The sequence below is a fragment of the Cynocephalus volans genome, chromosome 4 (genome assembly GCF_027409185.1).
Source record: "Cynocephalus volans isolate mCynVol1 chromosome 4, mCynVol1.pri, whole genome shotgun sequence".
In the NCBI taxonomy this organism is placed as follows: Eukaryota; Metazoa; Chordata; class Mammalia; order Dermoptera; family Cynocephalidae; genus Cynocephalus; species Cynocephalus volans.
The window spans coordinates 26195819-26220351 of record NC_084463.1 but is presented as its reverse complement, the minus strand read 5'-3'; the positions used below and the strand labels follow the sequence as shown (position 1 = coordinate 26220351).

General features: G+C 39.7%; 1 protein-coding gene and 1 pseudogene across 1 annotated transcript in view; both read left to right on the top strand.

Moving 5' to 3' along the window:
- Nucleotides 1-3777: 3777 nt before the first annotated feature.
- The window catches only part of ARHGAP32 (Rho GTPase activating protein 32), a 350041-nt gene continuing 329285 nt past the window's right edge, over nucleotides 3778-24533 (top strand). Inside the window, exon 1 of the mRNA XM_063094353.1 lies at nucleotides 3778-3920. The gene's annotated coding sequence lies outside the window, so the exon portion shown is untranslated. The remainder of the gene's footprint in view (nucleotides 3921-24533) is intronic.
- On the top strand, nucleotides 4466-23094 carry LOC134375904 (protein DEK-like; annotated as a pseudogene).

Here is a 24533-nt window from a genome sequence, read left to right as displayed (position 1 = left end):
GCTTTGAAGGTAGAACTGGAACGATTTGCTGCCAAAATGAATGTGGTGGTTGAGAATAGGAGACATTTTTGTCCTGAGATGGGGAAGATTTGGAGGAAGCAATTTTTGGTTTTGTTTTTAATATGGAAAATCAAGAGTTCTGTTTTAGGCACATTAAGTTCGAGGTATCCAAGTGGAGATATCACGTAGGCAGCTGATATCTGAGCCTGGAGTGCTGGGGAGAGGTGAGGGTTAAAGGCTATTTAAAGCCTTAGGCTGGAGGAGACTGCCTAGGTGGGAGTATAGAAAGAATAGGAGATAAAGCCCAAGGTCAGAGCCTTGGGGCAGCCAACATTTAGAATTCTGAAAGAGGAGAAGGACTCCATGGGGGAGACAGCAAATGAGCTACTCTCCGGCTGAATGATTCAAAAGCAGACCTGTCAATAGGTACAGCTGGGTTTAAGGTTTAAAGACTGAAAAAAATCTTTGTGGAAGAATAACCAAAAATTTTAAATTATTGTGATGGAAGGTAATAAACCAAAATATGATGGGGAGAAGAGAGAAAACGGAAAGTTTATCATTTCAATGAATACATCAAGGATTAGTCACATCTCAGTGAACAGGACTATTGATGTTCCCCATAGTTGTTTTTTGTTGTAAAGGGTTCAATGTTTAGTGAGGCTACCCCATGGACTTCAATATTAGCTCAGAGAATGCTACAGACAGACAACAAACCTTTTTCAAAAATCTCTTTTGTTGTCCTGTTTTATGGGAACACAATATGGAGCTAGCCCTTTGGCCAGGAAAAAATAAATAAGGAACACAACATCAATTGTCACTTTGGGAAAATTCTCTATTAAACCTGGCCCACTTTCAGCAACTCACATTTCTCAATCCAGCTGTTGAACATTCAGTTTTAAGATGCAAACAAGATTCTCCTCTCCTCCCTGCTCAATTTCCAGGCTCTCTCTAAAACTCAAGGTTAGGTAAGTGTTGGCTGTGTGGCTGCCCTCTTTGCTGGCTCTACTTGTCTGCACTGTGACGCTGCTTCAGTGCCTGGAGGGGACTGCAGTGCAACAGATCTGAGGTGCAGGGAGTAAGCCCAGATGCTACCTACTGGAAGATGACAGTGCCAAAGCTGAGAAAGGAGGCCACTCTGAGGCCTCCAACAGCTTCAGAGAGAGTGGGAATTTTTTTTTTCACCCTCTTACCCCTTATCTTGTGAATATTGAATCAAATAATAAATAGGAACAAATTCAGTTGTTTAACATTATTTTACAGTTGGACAGACTTTTTTTTAGGGAATGCTGCAATTTTGGTAATTTATGGATTTAATCACTAAGGGCCTTATTATTACAGAGGTCATTGATTACAAACATCTGAAACACCATGGTCAGATGGCTGCAGAGTTGCCCAGCAATTGCAACCTTCGGCATATAAAACTTTTTATAAAAATTCAGTTTATAAAAATAACTACTTATTTATAGGACATTTGGATAGTTTATCCAAAGAGAGGGAGTGTTGGCTCAGGATGAGATTAAAGAGCATCAGCACCCTTGAACTTGCTCATATATCTCTGACATTTGGAAAACACATGTGGAATCCATTTGTTCTTTCTCTGAACTAGATATAATACAAATAGGGAGAAAGTTTGAGGCTCTAAAGTAAAACATCTGTATCATTCCTTGTATGCATAGATCCTTGCTCCTTTACATATTCCTCACCTCTGCCAGCTGAGCGTAAACCATTTAACATTCAGCGGCTGCAGCTGAATTTCAGGGTGTGATGGCAAAACAGTGGGATATGAAAGCTTTTTGAAAAGAATGTGGAATGTTATTATCTTAGTTGAGAGTAGCCAAGAAGAGACTGGGGCCTTGGGCAAAACCTGCTTTCCATAGAGACTTGGTTTTCTGTCCCACACTGACTTCTTTTTGGTATCACAGTGTGTTTGCCTTTAATGCTTACCAAATCCTGGAGAACAGCAAAAGCTACTGAATCCATACCTGCCCCTCTCTGGCAGAGATAGTTCTCTGTGGCCCAAAGGTGAATCCCAGGGAACTGTGGCAGTTTGGTGAATGAGTAATTTTTAAACTATAGTCTTATGTGAAAGTTGAAGGTCTCTAGTTTTTTCAACATTTACCTTGCTGTTTCTCTAGCATTTAGGAAGTATCCACGAAGACCCTTAGGGGTTCCAAGTGCACCTGCCTATTTCCAGTAGAGGGCTGCACTACATTTATTTAAAGTTGGCTTTAAATTTTTCCCATCCCAGTTTGTGCCTCTATGCAAATCTTCTCATTCCCATCCTCTCCTTGTTTCTCTTCTAGAAAACATTTAGAATCTTGGCTTCAAAGAAACTTTGGTTATACTGAAGCTTATGGGAGAGTGGGATTACTGTACGTGTTCACGCCCTAATTTCTCTCCAGGATGTGGTGAAATTCTAATTCCTGTTTGCCCCTGAAATTCTGCTAATCGTGATCAAGGCCACATTTTATATTCAGTGACTCCCATTGAAATGATGACTAAATGCTGACTGGACTCAAATCACTGCAGTGACATTAGATGATGCAGTATTTGGCATGGGTAGAACTGAGGATAAGAGTAAATTATTTAGGCCCCCCCCCCATTTATATACCTAATGAGTCAGAAGGAGTGAAGGGTACACACAGAAGAAAAAATGAAAATGGAAAACGGTAGAATGTCAAGATATATTTCCTGTGTTCTGTCACACAGATGGTTGTTGCAGGTGGAAGTGCTGCGCGGCCTTTCGAGGCTGAACAAAAGGAACAGGGAAGAACCAAGGGCAGTGCCATCCACAGGCAGGGGCGCCCTGCGAGCTCGTTCACTTGTCTCCAAAATCTCCTTTCTGTCTAGCCACGCACCTTCAAGTCTGCTACTCTTTCACCTTTCCTTGACCTTCCTCTCCCCTGCCATGCCACTTGAAATGTTCTGGTCCGTAACTCCGAACGAAGAAGCGACTGACGGAACTTCTAGCACCCCCTCCACTCCCACCCCCCCCATTACAAATAACCGCGGACGCGAGTTGATTCTAGACCCCAACGCGCAAAGGATGGAGAGGCGAGTATCTCCTGACTTGCGGTGACGGTATTTTGCGGTCAGCCGCGAGCGGAGAGGAGCCACTGCCGTAGTCTCGGAGGATGCCTCTTCCTGGTGTTACTGCTCCTGCGGCAGGTTTTTAATTTTTGCCCCACAACACAACGCAGAGGCCGAGGCAACACACCCTGCGTCCGAACACCGCAGGCAGCGTCTCCACCCAACTCCCGGAGCCTACCTATTCCCCAGTCACTGAAGGGGGCCCGCGTGCCCCTCGCTGCCCCCCTCCCCCCCCCCCCCGCAGTGCACGTGCGCTCCCGGGACAACAGCAGGCGAGGCCTCAGCGCGCCCCCGCCCCCTCGGCCGCGCGCGCGCTCCGCCCGCCCTCTTCGCGCGTGCTCGTGCCCGCGGCCGCGGCGGCGCGCCTCTTCTCCCCGCTGCGGGCGTCGCGGGTGCAGGAGGAGGCGGAGCCAAGGAGGCGGAGGCGGAGGCAGGGCGGGCGACTGGCTCCGGCGGGGGCGCGCGCTGGCCAGCGGGGCGGGGGCGGCCCGAAGGCGTCGGGGTGAGGGGCACGCGAGCCCGAGGACCGGCGTCCCCAAGGGCCGACTCCGCCGTGGGAGGGCGAGCGCAGTGCGTGCCGGCGGTGGGGACTTTGAGGCCGAGGCCCGGAGCCCGGCGCCCCCGCCCCCGAGCCTGACGGGGCGGCGAGGCGGGATGAGGCGCTGGCGCTGGGGGCGCCCGGCCGAGCCCCCGCGGCTGCCCTCGGCGGCCAGGCGCTAGGCTCGGCGGCGGCGGGCGGAGGGCGTCTGGCCCGGCCCGCGGAGGGCAGACACGGAGCGGCGAGCGGGGCGCAGCGACGCCGCGGCAGCGCGGCGGGGCCGCGGGGCTCGGTAAGGCGGGGGCGCGGGAGGGCCGGGGGCGCCGGTGACGTGGGCAGGCGTCGCGGGGAAGGCTGCGGGGGCCTTTCTTTCTCAGAAAAAATTATTTTCGAACTAAGGGTTACGGATGGAATGTTGTTAGAGGACCATCTCGGGTTTCCCCCCGTCCCTCCCCCCTCTCCGGGACTCCTCTCCCCGGCCTCCGGAGGCTGACGGTGGTGCGGACCCACCGCCTTCCGCGGTCGCCTCGCGTTTCCCCACGGCCTCCGCCAACGAGCCGTCCGGACGGATTTCTGGCCTGCTGCAGTGCTCCCGGTCCGAGGCTGCAGTCAAGCCACAGCCGCCACTACCCACGAATGGCCAAGTGGGGGCTCTGGGACACGGGCGCCCCAGAGTAGCCACGGCGGGAGCGTTTCTCTCCGCTGCCCACGGGCTGTCGACATCGCGGGGCCCGCCCCCTGGTGTGCGTGGGGGCAGCTAAGCAAGATGTCTCTGCTCCCCGGGACTCCCGTGGAGTTTTTCCTCTCATCTTTCTAATTGACTGAAGTTGCCGCTACATGTTGGACGGCCGTGGTGGCTTAGTGCCTTCCCCCGCCCCCGACTTCCCCTGCCACCCCTGTATCGTGCTTTTCTCATTTTGTTGAGTTGATTAAATATTTATGTTAAAGGTTTTCGTAAATAGCACACAAGAAATGGTAGGGAAAAAAGTCAGACCTGATTTCTTAGACCCTTTATACCCTCACCTTATGTTGCTGAAACTTAAAGAAGGTGGAGGGGAGGAGGAAACCCGGGGCACGAAGCTCGGGATGCAGTTTAATAGTTATCTTTTAGGAAATAGAATTTGGATAATTATAATTTCGTGCTGCATGCGGAATTAGAATCTGCTTTTAAAATGCTTGGGGCACTGCATGATGTTACATGGATAGCTGGCAGCTGGGCTGTTAGCATTGTTGTCAGCATCTCTTTTATTTTCCGTTCTTTCAGAGTTTTATTTGGCACAGATTTAGACCTTTTAAGTCAGTCTGAATGGGAATAACTTTTCTGATAGATTGGTTGCTTTTGTAAACATTGTATTTGTATTTTTATTGGAAGAAGAAAAAGCCAATGGTGCTGAATTACAGTGGCTTCGAGTCCACAAAATGTGCTATTTTGATTTAGTAATTGGATTTATTGTAATATTTTTGGGTAGCGATGCTTGTGATTCATTAATATATTTTTCCTTATTGGGTAAATTGAAGTCTGACTCGGAATCGACATTTGTTTCTTGGACTCGAGTATGAAGGCAATAGAAGCTTTAATTGCAGCCACAACGTGATCTCAAAGTTTTTCAAGTACTCTTTGTATTCTTTTTAATAGGGCTATTTGTGCAGATGAGGTATTGTGATGTTGTGATACCCATTTTCAGGAATGTCTAGAGTCTTGATTCATTCCTAAATTGGATATTTGGTGATGCTTTATAGAAAAAGTATCTGTAATGGCGTGGGGTTGGAACTGTGCTTTTAGGCCAGTTATCTTTGTGCCATAGTTTCTATAGCAGTCTATGGAATAAAGCAGCACTTTGGACAGAGACTTGTCCAGCCACAGATAGGGTGGAAACCCAGTTTACTGTAGGATCCTGCACATCGAGGTGGGTGACAGGGTAAAGTAGTGGGGGAGAGAAAATGTAAGGGGGACAGAGGAAATGTTAGTTGGAAGAACCTTCTTCAGTTATATAATTGTTTTGTTTTCTAGGGAGAGACTAAGAACTAGCAAGGCAGGCTCAACTGTTATTAGAGTCTTTGATGTTGGTTTGAATTCGTGTAGTTATGTTCCTTTTATTTCTTTTTCCCAACCCCCACATTAGTTTCCAATCACCAGAAGCTTTTCACAGTTGGGCAGTATTGTAATGGCGATACATTTATCTCCACTTCTTTCTCTTTCTCCTTCTCTTTTGTTGGTGCTACATAATAGGTATTTTTATTGTTGCTGCTTGTTTTCTCTTTAGATGACTTATTCAGGAGTGTTTTCCTTTCCCAAACTGACCTGGCTTTATTATCTGTACAGTACGTATAGATTCACTGTTGACTGTAGGTGCATTTAATAAATGTCAAGGACGAGCAACTGTTTTGTTCATAAGACTGTGGTACAGTGAAAGGAAAATGAACTAAACATAGTTGTATTTTTAAAGACTGAGATTCATATGAGGTTATTTCAAAATGTTAATGGAAATATTTGTATTATCTTTTAATTCTGTTTTCCACAGACTTTCTGAAGTAACCTCGTATTCTTGAGAATTTCTAGTATTTAACCCATGAATGTGAAATCTGATATCCATGGAAGTAGTCAAGAGGCTGCAAGGACATGAAGTGAGGTGGTGGTTGTGGTTCTGTGGCCTAATAGCTATGTGGCATTGTACCTTCATTGGGCAAGTTATTTACATTTCTGGCTTATTTTCCTGATTTATAAAATAGGGATGTGAAGGCTTGCAAGTCTTTCTTACAGAGTTATTGTGAAGGATCAGATGATAAAAAGGTTTGAAAATGCTTTGTAAAACTGCTTTTATATGGGTAAGGTATTAACTGTTATTACATATAAACTTAGTATTAATTGAAAACTTATTTTGCCTGGCATATTGGCCTGGCAGACTGTTTTAAATATTTTAACAGCAACTTAAAAAAATGCAGTTAGATCTCTTCCAGTTCCAAAGTTTTGTGATTCTATCTCATTCCTTAGGAAATCCATATATATTGCCTGCAGTTTTGGACTCTGGAATTTTCAGTTGTTTTGAAGACAGTTCAAGTTTATTCAGACTTGGAGCTTCTTCAAAGTCTCAGTTCAAAATATCAAAGGAGGTTACAAATTACGATTTGTGAGAAGAACTGTTTAATAGCAAATATTTTATATTTGTCTGCATTATTTAGAACAGGAGTTGGCAAAATACAACCTGCAGGCCTTATCTGGCCTGCTGCCTGGTTTTGAATGGCCAATGAGCTAAGAATGATTTTTACATTTTTAAATGGTAGGATAAATCAAAAGAAGAATAATATTTCATGATGGCAAATAATATGAAACTTAAATGTTGATATCTTAAAGTTTTATTGGAACATAGTCACTTATTTGTGTTGTCCGTGGCTGCTTTGTCAGTACAACAGCAGAATTGAGTACTTTTGGCAGAGACGTGATGGCCTGCAAAGTCTAACTTGTTTGTTTTCTGGCCCTTTGCAGAAAAAGTTTGTCAACCCCTGACTTAGGAATTAACATTTTTGGCATGAATTGGCACAAGTGTTATTTCCTATCATAGCATTATACGGATAAGACTCCTGGAAAGGTACTAATTTTTGCTTTGGAGCCAGATAGACTTAGGTTCAGATGCCAGCTGTGAACTTCTAAACTTTGATCTTGGACAAATTAATATCTTGGTGCCTCAGGTATCTCCTTTGTAACCAGGCAATAACAGTATTTTCTACTTTAGAAGGTTGTTGTGAGGATTAAATGAAATGATACATATCAAGGCTTAACACAATATCTGGCATACAGAAAGCACTCAGTAAGTGATAGTTGATGATAATGATAAATTCTAGTCTAAAAAATATGCCTTAGATAGTGTATATTACCTTTGCCCTAAGATTGTAGAGTTGTTCTCCTGAATGGTATGATACTTGTTATGGGGTTTTCTCCGTTATTGAAACCATTAGTTTAGTTAACATCTGATAATTGGAATAACTGGAGAAATTTCCTATATGTTGAAGTGTATTTTTCTTAATCACCTGCTTGTTTCAGATAGTTAAGAAAGTGTGGAAGATTTTTCTGCTCTATTTTTCATAGATCTTGGTTCTTGATAATTTCCTGGTAATGTTCTTATATTTGCAAATTGAATTTAAGTACCACTTCTATTTTGGTACTGGCTTTCTTTTCTTTTCTTTCTTTTTTTTTTGAGAAAGATGTTTGAGAAAAACCTGTTTTATTTAGGCTGGGATTAGATAACTTTCCCTATGTGTATATTATACTCTAAGTCTTCCTTATAATTTGTATTAACATCTCTATAACATCCTCCTCAGAGCTGAAGTAAAAAAAGTTCTTTTTTTTCTTAAAGTTAGACCTAGTCTACTACCTAGAAACTTTGATATTAAGCTTCTCCCCTCACCCCTTCCCTTTCCCACCCTTTTAAGCTGCTTTTTGAGATATTTGGTTTAAATTATATTACTATTGAGAAATTTGATGTGCTTCTTGACCTCAAATGCTGTTTTTTTTTTTTTTTTTTTTTTTTTTTTGTGACTGGTAAGGGGATCGTAACCCTTGGCTTGGTGTCTTCCACACCATGCTCAGCCAGTGAGCGCACCGGCCATCCCTATATAGGATCCGAACCCACGGCCTTGGCACTCCCAGGGCCGCTGCACTCCCAGGGCCGCACTCTCCCGAGTGAGCCACGGGGTCGGCCCAAATGCTGTTTTTTTTAACATTAATCCCAGACTAAGAGTGAGCAAATAAAAAAGATCATTGTTCCAACTGAGTTAAACAAATCAGAATTGGAGTCGTTGTGGCTCTTGCAGTCTTACAAATTGTGCAGCTTATGGTGTTGGATGATGCTTAAATGCAGTGGGATGATCCAAGAGAGATATGGGAGGGCATTAAAATTCCCACGCCATCCTTTGTGGAACGGTGGGATGGAGGCAAAGGTGCCCTTCCTGTAAAACCAAAGAGCATCACCACCTGGAAAACTGTAGGGATCTAATTGTAGCACCTCAAAAAAAGTAGAGGCCAAAAGAAGACCCACTATCAAGATGAGACAGTATTTTCTTTTGAAGTTAAAAAACAAAACCAGAGATGTCTTATCTGGAGAGATGAAGGTTGAGCAGGAGTATTCCCCAAGGTAGTAAGATTAAGGATTTGATAAAATAGATATTTACAATTTCACAGTATAATTGGGCAAGGAGGCCTTCGCTGGTATTTAAAGGAGATTGTTTTAGGACGGTAAAAGGAAGTGACAAATGAGGTGTTTGGCTTAATTTCTCGTGAGAAAGACATGAGCCAGAATATTTAGAGTGGAAGTAAAATTCTGGTTTTCGGAGCTATCCAGTTATTTGGCTTATGGCTATATATCTATTTACTACCTTGTTTTATATCCTGAATTATAATATACATTAATAGTGGAGGTTGTGGAGATGGAAAGCATTGAGAGGAAAAGCATGTGTGACCCATCTGTTGTAGTATATTTTCTTTTGCTTATAACAGGATATCTGAAACTGAGTAATTAATAAAGCAACTTATTTCTTGCAGTTCTGGAGGCTGGGAAGTTCAGGGTCAAGGTTGGGGGGAATCTAGTGAAGGCCTTCTTGCTGGTGGGGACCTCTGCAGAGTACTGAGGCAGCACAGGGTATCATGTGTGTGTGTGGGGGGGGGGGAGTGTGTTAGCTAAGGTCTCTCTTCCTCCTCTCATAAAGCCATCAGTTCAACTCCCATGATAACCCATTAATCCATTAATTCATTAATCCATGCCCTCATAACACAGTCAGCTCTTAAAGGTCCCACCTCTCAATACTGCCACATTGGGAATTAAGTTTCAACATGAGTTTTGGAGAGGACATTCAAACGATAGCACCATCCATTATGGAAACGTTATGTTCAAATTGTCTCTATTAGAAATGATAAGCACCATACTCTCTGGGAGAGAATCTAAAGTATATTCCATCAGTTTGCCCTAGAATAATAAAATCTTTGTTATTTGAAATTTAGACTTGTGATCCTGGGCAGGCCGTTTGACTGCACTGTTCTTAATCCCTTGTGTGTAGGATGGAAATAATTCCTGTTCCACTTTTCATTGGGGAGATTTGTGGTCGAAGGACTCAGGATGAGTAGCATTTTCAGTAGTTTTAAAGAACATATCATGTGAAGTTCAGTAATTATCCAGTATATTAAACACAAACAAAAAAATGAAGTAACTTTTAACAGGGAAAGGAATTTTGAACCTGGAGTCAGAGGACCTGGGTATTCCTCTTGGTGCTACTGTAAATAGACTGTGACTTTGGACAAGTAATTCATCTCTCTGAACCTTATTTTCCTCACATATAGAATGAGGGGTCAGACTGGAGGTCTCTAAGCTTCCTTCTTGCTCCAAAATTCTGTGATTCTCAGATTTTTTTTTTTTCAGTAGGGTCCATCATCTTGCACTTGCCCAGTGTATTAGTCCATTTCTGTTTCTTATAACAAAATACCTGAAACTTGGTAATTTGTAAGAAGATGAAATGTATTGCTTACAGTTTGGGAGGCTGGGAAGTCCAAAGTCCAGGGGACACTTATGGTGAGGGCCTTCCTTGGTGGTGACTTCAGCAACACGGTGTCTCATGTTGTGAGAAAGACAGAAGAGAGAGAGCTCCTCACTCTCCTTCTAAAGCCCTCAGAGCCATGCCCATGACCACCATTAAACCATCAGTAGATTAATCCTTTACTTGGGCATAGTCCTCACAGTCACCTCTTCAGGGCTCCACCTTTCAGTTACCATAATAGGATTTCCCACCCTCTCAACACGGTCACAGTGGGGACCAAGCCTCCAACACACTAAACTGGGGGGGGACACAATTCAGTCCATTATACCCAGTTTCCATTGACCTACTCCAGGAGAACCTGACAGCCTTACTTGTTGCTTTATATCCAGTGGTCCTCCAGATTGAAGAGCAATCCTGGTAGGATGAGGGAAACCACATCTTTCTATCAGTGAACTGAAAAGTATCCATTGAGTATATCTATGTATCTTGAAGCATGTTAGATGCAGTGGAATAAAGATATGAAAGAAGGTGTCAGTGAGTCTCTGCGCTCAGGAGGTATTCATTTCATCGGAAAGGTTATATTATGAAAAAGGGTACTGTAAAACAGCAAGGTAGATAGTGGGATGATCAGGCAGTTTGAGGACTTGGGGTATACTATTGGAGAGGATACTTTGTGGCCTTGTGACCTTGAACATAAGTAAAATGAGCTTTGTAGACTCCCTCCAGCTCTGAAATTTGGTCATTCTCTCTTTGACAGAGAAGCAGCAGCTCTGGATCAGTCTGTCAGAAGACAACCCAAGTGAGAGCTTCTCAGTCAAGGCCAGATTTTTACACTCATTCTGTGTAATTGCTTGGTTTACTAGATGGAAGGAACGAGTTACTTTAATTTACTCAAAATACATTGAAGGGACAGCCTTTCTTCTGAAAAGGCAAGCATATGACAAGAGACCAAAGTGATGCTGTTCCTGAGGTAATAAATTTGTGTCCTGGATTTTATTCCTTCTTGCCTTCTTAAGGCCTTCATTTTTGCAATTATTTTCTTTCCTAAATTACCATTCTCTCTTTACTGAATCATCTCTTTTAGTAGGCACCCATGCCTTATGTTACTTGTAGCAGTGATAACTAATTATCCACCAAATGCCATTCTCTGTGGCTTCCTTTTAGTAACATAACCTTCAGGTTTTATCTGGGCATGTTGCTGCCCAGCGAGGGACTACATTTCCTACTTTCTTTCTTATAGCTGAATGTGGCCATGTGACTGAATTCTGGTTACGTGGATGTGAACAGAAGTGATATGTGCAATTTCTGGGTCATGGCCTTAGAAAGGGTGTTAGTTGCTGTCTACTTCCTCTTTCCTTCTTTTTGTGGATGAGAATGTAGGATGTTAACACAGTACTGGGGCATATTATTCAACCTTGTGGGTGAGAGCAGCACCTTAGGGGGAAATGGATAAGATGGGTCCCAGGATGATCTCGTGGAGCAGAGCCACCTACTAGCTTTGGACTGCTTATTTATTTCTGGATGGTTAAGTGAGAGAGGAATAAAATTCTGTCTTTTGAGCTATTAATACCTTAAATGAATAAATCACCTCTGTTAAGCCACCCTCTCTTCTACCTTACAATCCCATTCAGCTACTGCCTAATTTCTTTGTTCTCTTTTGCAGCAGAAATTTTCAATAGTTTATATTTGCTGTTTCTCCTTCCTCACCACTGAGTCTCTCTTTAGCCTAATCCACGAGCTCTCGTTCCACACTCCACTGAAATTGTTTTTAATCAAGGCTTCAATGACCTGTTTCTTGCCAAAGCTAGTGGTCAGTTCAGTGTCTACATCTTATTGACTCTCACCAGCATTTCATATTGGCTGACTACTACTTCTTACCGTTATCATTCTCATTTTCTGAATCCTTTTGCCAGTTTATCTCTAACCCCACTCCTCACTCCCATTTGAAAATTGGAATGTCTTTGGACTGTCAGGTGATTTCATCCATTTTTATGGTTTCAAATATTATAAGCCAATAAAGCTCAAATTTCTGTATTTAGTGCTGATTTATTTTTCCCTTGAGCTCTAGACTCATCTAGCTCTATACTTCCACTTTGGTGTCTAATAGACACCTAAGAGGGTGCATGAATAAAGCAGGGCTATGAATTACTCTTCCTTTCATTTGTTCCTTCCTCTCCCTTTCTTAAGTCTTCATCATCTCAGTAAAGTGGCACCATTATCCACCCCTGTGAAGGCCAAAATCTCTGGAGTCATCCTTGAATTTTTTCCCCTCATCTCATGTTAAGTATGGTCACCTCCACCTTCAGATTATAAATTAGACCTGTGTACATATCAGTTTTTTCACTGTTAAATACCTAGGCTAAGCTAGTAGCCTATCTCTCCCGGAAAACTGCCAACAGGCCTCCATACATCTACTTTTGTCTCTATCCTTCCCTTCACTCTTTCCATACAGAGGAGTCGGTAAAATAATGTAAATCGGATCATATCACTCTCCTGCTTACTGGTTTCCAATACACTTAACACTAAAACTAAAATTTAAAATTTTACCTTGGAAACAAAACCTTCAACTTGGCGACTCATGAGGCCCTATATCAGTGGAGATTTTGCCCTTAGGGGACATTTGGCTGTGTATGGAGACATTTTTGTTTGTTACAAGTGGGGGTAGAGTGGGGGAGTTTGCTGCTGGCATCTAGTAGGTAGAGGCCAGGGTGCTGCTAAGCATCCTACAATGCACAGGACATGTTTATAGTGCATGATCTGGCTTCTGGCTTCTTTTCTAGCCTCAACTTCCTCTATTCTCTCCTTTGTTCACTAGGTTATAGTCACAGTAATGTCCCTCCAACCCCCCCCTTTTTTTCAGTAGACTTTATTTTTAGGTTCACAGCAAAATTGAATGGAAGGTGCAGAGATTTCCTATATACCCTAGCCCCCACTTATGCACAGCTTCCCCCATTATCAATATCCCTCACCAGAGTGGTATATTTGTTACAGTTAATGAACCTATATTGACACATCATTATCACTGAAAGTCTTGGTGTTGTATGTTATCTGGGTTTAGACAAATGTATAATGACATGGACACACCATACAGTGCAGTTTCACTGCTGTAAAAATCCTCTGTGCTCCACCTGTTCATTCCTCCTTCCCTGCTAACCCCTGGCAACCACTGATCTTTTTACTGTCTCCCTAGTTTTGCCTTTTCCAGAATGTCATATAGTTGGAACAATACACTGTGTAGCCTTTTCAGTCTAGCTTCTTTCACTTAGGAATATGCCTTTAAGTTTCCTCCATGTCTTTTCGTGGCTTGATAGCTCATTTCCTTTTAGTGCTGAGTAATATTCCATTGTCTGGATGCTCCACAGTTTATTTATCTATTCACCAACTGAAGGACATCTTGATTGCTTCCAAGTTTTGGCAATTGTGAATACAGCTGTTGTAAACATTCATGTGCAGGTTTTTGTGTGGATGTAAATTTTCAGCTCTTTTGGGTAAATACCAGGGAACATGATTGCAGGATCATATGGTAAGAGTATGTTTAGTTTTGCAGGAAACTGCCAAACTGCCTTCCCGTTAGGCTGTGCTATTTGCATTCTCCCCAGCAATGAATGAGAACTCCACATGCTTTTCAGCATTAGGTTTTAGCTATTCTAATAGGTGTATAGTGGATGACATTGTCTTTTGTTTTCTTGAACAAGATAAGCACATACTTTCTCAGGGCTTTGTGCTTGCTGTTCCTTTTACTTAGAACATGCTTCTTTTGAATCTTTGTATGGCTGCCTGCTTCCTTCCCAGAGAGGTCTTAGTGATTGTCCATAAACATGCAGCATGCTCATCTCTCTATTCCACATCATCCTACTTTATCTTCTTCATATTAGTTTATTACTTATTTGTTTAAGTATTTAATGTATAATCCCCCTCTCCATAAACTATTCAAGAGGCAAGGGCTTTGTCTTTCTAGGTATCTGCTGTATCCCTAGCATTCCTACTTAATAAATATTTACTGATGACAGAGTTGTGCCTGAGTCTGTTGTAGGAATGGAGCAAGATTTTCAGTGATGATGACAAGTCAGAGGATCCACATGGGAGCAATAGGGAAGTTTATGATTTTCTGGAGGGTGGGGTAAAAAATCCCTTGAGACAAGCCTGCTTCAGCCTTTGATTTAGAAATAATTTTGTAGAATGAAGGAATTCCTCCTCACTTTTGTGAGGCAGGAAATGACTAAAGAGTAAGCTGACAAGAACTTTTTAAGAAAAAGTTTATTTCAGAGTGTAACTTTCATTTTGCCTTTTGTCTCATACCACTTGTCTCTGTGTATAGAGCTATATCTTCATAAGTTTATTGAATACTGCAGTTATATAGGCCTCTAGGGAATATGTGGTCTTACCTTTCTCTAATATCAGAATTCCTTCCACGTTATCCTTGGGAGGTGATCACCTACCTTCTGCTTCTGTATTTTTAGTGTCTGAAAACTCAGTTATTCACATGACAGACCAACTCTTTTTAAAAAGACTTCTCATTGTTAAAAAAATTCCTCATTCTATTAAATTGGAATGTTCCTCCCTGCATTTCCAATACCACACAGATCTGCTTCATTTTTCACATGATAGCTCTTTTCACATGATAGTTCTTTAGCTGTCATGTGAAAAATGTCTGGTTCTTTTATCTTCTCACCAGACTTTTCTCTTTCCAGGCTAAATGTATATATTTTCTTCAACTATTCCTTATATGACAAGGTTTTTAGATCATTTTCCAGGTCTGTCCCTAACATTTTTAGGACTTGGCGCAAGAATACAAATGGAGGTCCATATGCCATAATAAATCTAAAAATTTACAAGTTATAAATCAAGCTAACTGATAAGTAAAAGATGTTCCATTGCTTACCTTAAATAAAAGTTCATAATGACTTAAATAAGAGTCAGACAGAGCATTCAGGTTTCTTTGAGTTCTGTTTTAGAACATTACAAAGTGCAGAGAGCCAGCCTCTGACCTGAGATCTCTGTCTCTTCTCTAGGCTCCTTGCACAAGGGACTTTCCATGTGCACATATGTGGACACTCCAGCCCATACATTACCACACACCCTTCAAACAGCAGCTTTTTGTCCATTCCTTGGCCTAGGAGTGTAAATATTGATGGTGAGGTCTTCTGCCTTTGGGGGAACAAACTAAGGAAAGAGACCTGAGCAGGTCTTGGAAGGAGGCAGGAAATTCTGGGATCCTGGTCAAAATGAGAGCTGGGATCTGCAGGCTGCAAATGGGCACATCTTTTAGTCCCTGAGAACAACTGTCCTCCTGACCAGGGGTGTGGGCAGAGGAAGGCCAGTGCATGGCCCTCTGAAGCTTGAGGCTCAGGGCAGGAATCCCTATTGTTTAGGTACAAGGCAATACTGTTCTAGTTGAACGCTGGATCTGATCCTGTTTGCCAGAGTCGGTTATTGTGGAAAATGTTAACTTCCCTCTTATAGTGCCCCAAATTAGACATGGTATTTTAGTTAGAGCTTCCCAACTGGTGTGCCAGGCAGTGCTCTGAAAGTGTTACAGAAGATCCAGAAATACCAATTCCCTTAGTCCTCTGAGAGGATTGTTAGGGACAGAGTGGCAAGAGCTTCTAGGCTGATCACTTTTGGGCTTTAGCAGCATGACCTATTTACCCTAGCGTGTCTATTCCAGTACTGTCTGTCTTTTTTTTTTTTTTTTTTATGTGCTGTAAGGTGAAAAAGATTGGGAAACCCTGCTCTTGACTGAAGTATGGTGACTGTGCAGGTCTCACAGTATAAGGTGTTTTATATACAGCTTTAGGAGTGTATTTTATGAATATTGTCATTAGGTCCACCTGACATTGTCGGAGGTGTCAAAGTAGGTTTTGTGCCCTTCTTATTAATGAGGAAATAGATCCAGGGTAAGTGACTTATCTAGCTACATATTCTCACTCAAGTAGGCCAGTTGAAACTAGAACTCCATTCTTCTAACTCTTATTTTGGTATATTCTACTAATCCAAATTGTGTTTCTTGTACTTTTTTGGGGGACAGTTCATCACCTCTAGTTCATTTAGGGCTTGCAGGCAATTACATTTTTTAGAGCTTTTCTTTCCGAACTTCCATTACTTAGTCTCTCTTTGTTATTTTTAAACTAGATATTCAACTTTGCATTTAATCTCTATTAAATAGTATTATTTTTATAAGATTCAATCAATTAATCCAGCGTCTTGATACTTGATTTTGTGTGCTATACACATAGAATCTCTTCCCTAGATTAGTGTTATATTTAGTTATTACAGTAATGATTGTCTGAAATGGTCACCCCTAAGTCATTTATAAAAGGTTAGATTACATTAAGGCAGGGAAATATGCAAATACATTTTAGAAATATTTCTTTCATAAAAGTTATGATAAAGTTCTGGCACTTAAATATAAATTCACTTCCTTTTTATTTAGTGCCCACTTTGTATTGATCTTTACAAATGTTATTTTATTTATGCCTTGCAATAGCCTTGGTAATACTATTGCTATAGAAGGGACCTGGGCCTCAGAAAAGTGTTGTCACTTGCTTAGGTTTACCCAATGAGGTGGTGGATAGATTCAGAATTCAAACTGAGGTTTGTTTGACATTTAGGATACATTTTTTATATGTAGAATAATGAATTCTCTTATATTACTCATGCACAGAACAACCCCTCCCCCACCACTTCATCCCCCATGAGAGTTTTGAGTAGTCAAAATTTTACTTTGTGTGTGTGTTTGCGTTTTTAGCCCTTTTTAATGGAGGTAGTTAGGAGAATGCATGAAGGATGCTGAACTCCTTGTGCCGCTATAGTTTATATTCTTAGTTTGTCGGCCCCCTTCCCTACTTGGTGGTGTAACACTGCACTCAAAGCAACTGAGCTAACTGGCCAGTCCAGAATTTTTGTAGTTAGTTTTAGAGTAAGAATTTTATTTTTTAATATTTGGTCTTAATTTAAATATTTCAGCAGCATTTGTTAACTTTGTAATGGAAGATAATTTTCAGTTTCAGCATTCTTAGATAAAGTTAAGATCTTCAAGAAACAAATTCTTTATTTTTTTTAGTAGTTCTTTATCCTAATGGAGTATTTCTCCTGAATTTACTGCATTTATAATGAAATGTACTGTTTTAAAAGCTGTGACCATTATTTAATTGCTGTACAAAGGAGTTAAGTAATTTTGTAGAGCCTAAGATGTTTAAAAATTGGTGTATCTGAGTGGTATTTTGAATTTAGCAACAGTAAGTATACCTGATATACCTGAGTAGGAATATTTCTTATTGTTGCTAAATTTAAAATATCACTCAGATACACCAATTTTTAAACATCGTGGGCTCTACAAAATTACTTAATTAACATGGATAAACTCAGAGAAAATTATTTTAAGTGAAATAATCCAGACACAGAAAGAGAAATACCACATGTCCTCACTCATAAGTGGGAGCTAAAAAAACACAAAACAACCCCCCAAAACCAAACAAAATAAAGAATACAACAATCACAATAATTTGTTGAACTTCCAAAAGGAGAGAACAGAACTGAGACCACGAGAAGTGGGAAAAGAGGAGGAAAAGGGGGGGGTTATTGAGAAACTGGTAAAGGGCCACATTTTTGTATAATGTTGAATTTACTAATTATCCTGATTTGAGCATCACATATTGTACACAGGTATGGATATTCAGCACTGCACCCCACAGATATGTACAATTGATTACATTTAAATTAAAAACAAATATACATATTCAGGATATATAATACAAGTTTTGGAAAATATTTTTGGTTTTGACTTCTGTGCTGTCTCTTTTTTTTTTTGTATAAAAAGTAGTGTATAATAATTGACTTTGTTGTCGACTTACTTGGAAAAGTAAACAGATTCCCATATGTATATTCTGCTGTTCTCTCTCGTGGGTACGTATTCTGACCTAATGTTCTAAAAACTTCCCAAGGTGTATAAAACTATTTTGAAAGGGTTTAAAATAGTAGCTTTAGCTATATTTTACAGTTCTTTATTTGTAAGTTGGGTTAAACTAATATATCAGCATTAATTCAATAAGAACTTCCTACCTATTGGAAATAATTTTATAGAGGATAAAATGTGGGGGCTTTCTTTTATGCCATTTGCATTGTTAGGAATGAAAAACCATAAGAGAGCTAGAATGATTTGAAGATAATACAGTATAAACTTTTTTAGAAGTTGAGGAAAAATTAAAAGCTTGTGAAATCTTTTTTTTATATATGGTAGATGTTTCACTTTTTGTAATTTAATTTTTTTGTTTTGATATTTGTACATATTTGTGGGGTACTGTGTGTTGTTTCAATACATGCATAATAATTGAAACATAATAATTACCACTTAGGGTAGATAGTATAGTTTTGTACCTGTTAGTCCACTATACTCCACCCCCTGCCCTCCCTTTTCTCCTGGCCTCTAGTAACCATTGTTCTACTCTCTACTTCTATGAGAACTTTATTTAATTTATTTTTATTTTTAGATTCTACATATGAATGAGATCATGCAGTATTTGTGTCTTTCTGTGCCTGGCTTCACCTAATATGATGGTTTCCAGTTCCATCCATGTTGCAAATGATAGGATTTCTTTTTTTTTTAAGCTGAATAGTATTCCATTGTGTATATATACACTACAGATTTATTATCCATTCATCCATTGGTGGACAGTTAGGATAATTCTCTCTTGGCTGTTGTGAATAGTGTTGCAATAAACATGTCGTCTTTTTGACATACTGATTTTATTTCCTTTCAATATATACCCAGTAGTGGGATAGCTGAGTTGTAAGGCAGATCTGTTTTTAATTCTCTGGGGAACCTCCATACTGTTTTGCACATTGGCTGTACCAGTTTACATTCCCACCACAATGTAGAAGAGTTCCCTTTTCTCAGCATCCTTGCTAGCATTTATTTTCTGTCTTGTTGGTAATAGCTATTCTAACTGGGGTGAGATAATATCTCATTGTGGTTTTAATTTGTGTTTTCCTTATGAGTAGTGACTTTGAACATTTTTTCATGTGCCTTTTGGCCATTTTTATGTCTTCTTATGAGAAATGTCTGTTCAGGTCCTTTGCCTATTTTTAATTGTGTCATTTCTTTTTTTGCTTTTGAGTCATTTGAGTTCCTTATATATTCTGGACATTAGCTCCTTGTTTGATGTGTAGTTTGCAAACACTTTCTCCCATTCTGTAGGTTGTCTCTTCACTTTGTTGATAGTGTCCCTTGCTGTGCAGAAGCTTTTTAGTTTGATGTGGTCTCATCTGTCTGTTTTTGCTTTATCTCTGTGCCTTTGTAGCCTTACTCAAAAAAAAAGCTCTACTGCCCACTTCAATTTCTTGTAGTTGTTCCCCTATGTTTTCTTCTAGTAGTTTCATAGTTTTGGGTCTTAAGTTTAGTTCTTTAATATATTTTGAGTTCATTTTTGTGTATGTTGAGAGATAGGGGTCTAGTTTCAGTCTTTTGCTTGTGGATATCCCGTTTTCCCATCACCATTTGTTAAAGAGGCTGTCCTTTCCCCAGTGTATATTTTTGGCACCTTTGTTGAAAATCAGTTGGCTGTGTGTAGGATTACTTCAGGTCTCTCTGTTCTTTTGGTCTCTTTGTTTTCATGCCAGTATCATGCTGTTTTGGTTACTGTAGCTTTACAGTATATTTTGAAGTCAGGAAGTATGATGCCTCCAACTTTTTGTTCTTTTTGTTCAAGATCGCTTTAGGTATATGGGGTTTTTTTGGGTTCCATACAAATTTTAAGGCTGTTTTTTCTACTTCTGTGAAGTATGTCATTGGTATTTTAATAGGGATTGCATTGAATGCATAGATTGCTTTGTGTAATGGGGACATTTTGATGATGTTAATTCTTCTAACCCAGGAACAAGGGATGCTTTCCATTTATTTGTGTCTTCAGTTTTTTTAACCAACATTTTAGTTTTCATTGTGGAAATCTTTAACCTCCTTGGTTAAATTGACTCCTAGGTATTTCATTTATTTGGTAGCTGTTGTGAATGGGATTACATTATTGATTTCATCAGCTAGTTCATTATTGGTGTATAGAAAGGCTATTGATTTTGTGTGTTGATTTTGTATCTTGCCACTACACTGAATTCTTTTATTAGTTCTAATAATTTTTTGGTGGATTCCTTAGGGTTTTCTGTGTATATGATCATGTCATCTCCAAGTAGAGATAGTTTGATTTCCTCCTTTCCAATTTGGATGTACTTTATTGCTTTCTCTTGCCTTATTGAGCTGGCTAGAACTTACAGTACTGTGTTGAATAGGAGTGGGGAAAGTGGGCATACTTGTCTTGTTCCGGATTTAGAGGAAAAGCCTCCAATTTTTGTCCATTCAGTGTGATATTAGCTATGAATTTGTCATATATGGCCTTTAGTGTGTTGAGATGGATTCCTTGTATACCTAAATTAGTGTTTTTTGTTGAGATTTTTATGCATTTGATAATAAATGCATTTTTTTGCATTTTGAAATGGTCATATATTTTTTTTTCCTTCATTTTGTCAATGTGATGTATTGTGTTTATTGATTTGCATATGTTGAACATCCCTGGGATGAATTCCAGTTGGAAATGTGAATGATCTTTTTAGTGTGTTACTGGATTCTGTTTTTTAGTATTTTGTTGAGGATTTTCATATCTGTATTCGTTAGGGATATTGGTCTGTAGTTTTCTTTTTTGTTATGTGTTTTTTACAGTTTCAGTATGAAGGTAATGCTGGCTCATGGAATGAGTTTGGAAGTATTCCCTTCTTTTCAATTTTTTGGAAGAGTTTGAGAAGAATTGATATTAGTTCTTGTTTAAATGTTGGGTAGAATTTGTCAGTGAAGTCATCTGGTCCTGGGGTTTTCTTTGTTGGGAGAATTTTTATTACTACTACAATCTCATTTCTCATTTTCGGTCTGTTTAGTTTTTCTAGTTCTTCATGATTCAACCTGGGTAAGTTGTATGCATCCAGTAATTTATCCATTTCTTCTAGGTTTTCTAGTGTGTTAGCAAATAGTTGTTTGTAATAGTCTCTTATGATCCTTTGTGTGGTATCAGTTGTAATTTCTCCTTTTTCATTCCTGATTTTATTTATTTGAGCCTTCTCTCTTTTTTTCTTTGTTAGTCTAGCTAAAGATTTATCTATTTTGTTTATCTTTTTGGAAATCCAATTCAAAATTGATCTTTTTTGAATTGTTTTCTAAATCTCCAATTCATTTATTTTTGCTCTTATCTTTCGGTTTGGTTTGTTCTTGTTTTTCTAGTTCCTTGAAGTTGTTTATTTGAAGTCTTTCTTCATTTTTGACTTAGGCACTTACTGCTACAAATTTCCCTCTTAGAACTGCTTTTGCTGTGTCTCATAGGTTCTGGTATGTTATGTTTTCATTTGTCTCCAGGAAGTTTTAAATTTCCTTTTTGATTTCTTTTTTGACCCATGGATTGTTTAGGAGCATGTTGTTTAATTGCCATGTATTTGTACAGTTTCCAGTGTCCCTTTTTTGTTGTTGATTTCTAGTTTTATTCTGTTGTGGTCAGACAAGATAGTTGATGTGATTTCAATTTTTAAAAAATGTATTGAGCGTCACGCCACACAGTGACCTGCGCGCTTTCTCCTCAGCATTGCCCACTGTCGCCTCACAGAGCCTTCTTGTGTCCTTGCGCGCCAGGCCTGCGGTAGCCAGGATGTGTGGTCCCCAGAATATCCTCCTTGGCTCCTGCTGCGGAGGGAGACGGAACCTCCACGCAGCCCGTGTCCAAGAAGGAACCCCAAGTGCCCGGTGGAGAGAGAGGAGGAGGACGATGATGATGATGAGGAGGAGGAGGAGGAAGAAAAAGAAAAGTCTCATAGTGGAAGGCAAGAGACAAAAGAAAAAAGTAGAAAGGTTGACAATGCAAGTCTCTTCCTTACAAAGAGCCATTTACAATTGCACAAGGAAAGGGGCAGAAACTTTGTGAAATTGAAAGGATACATTTCTTTCTGAGTAAGAAGAAAACAGATGAACTTAGAAATCTACACAAACTGCTTTACAACAGACCAGGCACAGTGTCCTTATTAAAGAAGAATGTGGGTCAGTTCAGTGGCTTTCCATTTGATAAAGGAAGTGTCCAATATAAAAAGAAGGAAGAAATGTTGAAAAAATTTAGAAATGCCATGTTAAAGAGCATCTGCGAGGTTCTTGATTTGGAGAGATCAGGTAAATAGTGAACTAGTGAAGAGGATTTTGAATTTCTTAATGCATCCAAAGCCTTCTGGCAAACCATTGCCAAAATCTAAAAAGACTTCTAGCAAAGGTGGTAAAAAGGAACGGAACAGCTCTGGAATGGCGAGGAAGGCTAAGAGAACCAAGTGTCCTGAAGTTCTGTCAGATGAATCTAGTAGTGATGAAGATGAAAAGAAAAACAAGGAAGAGTCTTCAGATGAAGATAAAGAAAGTGAAGAGGAGCCACCAAAAAAGACAACTAAAAGAGAAACGCCTAAACAGAAAGCTACTTCTAAAAGTAAAATATCTGTAAAAAGTGCTAATGTTAAAAAGGCAGATAGCAGCACTACCAAGAAGAATCAAAACAGTTCCAAAAAAGAAAGTGAATCTGAGGATAGTTCAAATGATGAACCTTTAATTAAAAAGTTGAAGAAACCACCTACAGATGAGGAGTTAAAGGAAACAGTAAAGAAATTGTTGGCCAATGCCAACTTGGAGGAAGTCACAATGAGGCAAATTTGCAAAAAGGTATATGAAAATTATCCTGCTTATGATTTAACCAAAAGAAAAGAGTTCATAAAAACAACTGTTAAAGAGCTAATTTCTTGAGATAGAAGACAGAGACGGATGACCTGTTCCCATAGATTTGAAGATCTGATTTATACCATTATACCAGCAAAGAGAATGTATTTCGTTTTCTAAATTCTTGTTAAGCATTGTGTTGGTAGAACTTACTTGCTGACCTTTTTATCTTGAGTGTTACGTAAATTTGAGTTTGCCTTTTTAAATTGCGTTTTTATGCAGTTTTTAGTTTAAAATCTTGCATGGCAGTCATTGTTTTTTATAGTTGTGTTTTGTACATTTTGGATTTCATTATATAAGGTCATAGATTATTGAACTGTAGTGGTTTTTAGTGCACTTAATATTAGCTTGCTTAAGACATACTTTTAATCATGTAGAACAAAAACCATTATAACAGGCATTTGTACGTATAGAGACTATGCAGTATTTAGTATATGGAATATTTTGAATACACATCTCTTCTGTCAGTGTGAAGTGTGTTCTTTATATTAATACACAAGCTACAGCTGGCCAGATGACTAAATCAGAATTTCTCCTGCATGTGTATATAGTCAAATTGTCAGCATGACAAAAGTGACAGATGTTATTTTTGTATTTTTAAAAACCAATTTGTTGTATATAGTTTTTTAATTTCCTTTGTGCAGATGAATTTTTTTTTTCTTTCTTTTGACTGGTAAGAGGATCACAACCCTTGGTATGGTGTGGTCCACACCACGCTCAGCCAGTGAGCACACTGGTCATCCCTATATAGGATCCGAACCCGCGGCCTCGGCACTCCCAGCGCCGCACTCTCCCAAATGAGCCACGGGACTGGCCCTGTGCAGATCAGTTTTTAAACTCACATAAGTAGGTAGGTATCTTTACAGTTGTGAACTATGAAATGTCAGTGTTCAACCAGAAGGTATGATAGAGCAGTGAAAGTCAGAATTCAGTGACAGCAACACTGAAGGAACAGACAGTCCTGCTTTGCCTTGGAAGTGTCATCAATTTGTAGTTTTAGTGTTAACTTTTGCAAAAGTGTCTATAGGTACTTTTAGTATTAAGGACAGACCAAAAGGAATGCATTAAAGCTTCCAAATCTTTGGGAAATTTGGCTTATAGTAAATAAACTGATTTTTATTAACTGCTTTTGCCAATATAAAATGCTGATATTTACAGAAAACCTGGCCGCCTTTATAATTATGATAAAAGAACCAGGTGTAAAATGCTAGAAGATTATGTGTAGGCAATAGCAGATAACTCTGACAAAGTACTTCTCAAAAGTGATAATATACTTATTTCTAACATTAAAGAAAATAATGTATAATCAGGGCTGCTGGGTTTTAAATTTTGGCCAGTCAGGATTCTAGGTGATCAACATAGGGACCCCACTCTCAGTGAGACAAAATTAGTCTCTTAAATTGACTGTCTTGATCAATTTATTAGTCTGTGGATTTTAAAATAAAACATGCTGCTTGTGACAGAGATATTTGATGTATTGATTGTTTAAAAATATCTTTGCATCATAGAACAGAAATATAAAAATATGTTGAATGTTAACAGGTGTTTTCACAGGTTTGACTTGTTTCTTGATAAAGTCGAGACATTAGGGAAAGGTGTACTTAAAAA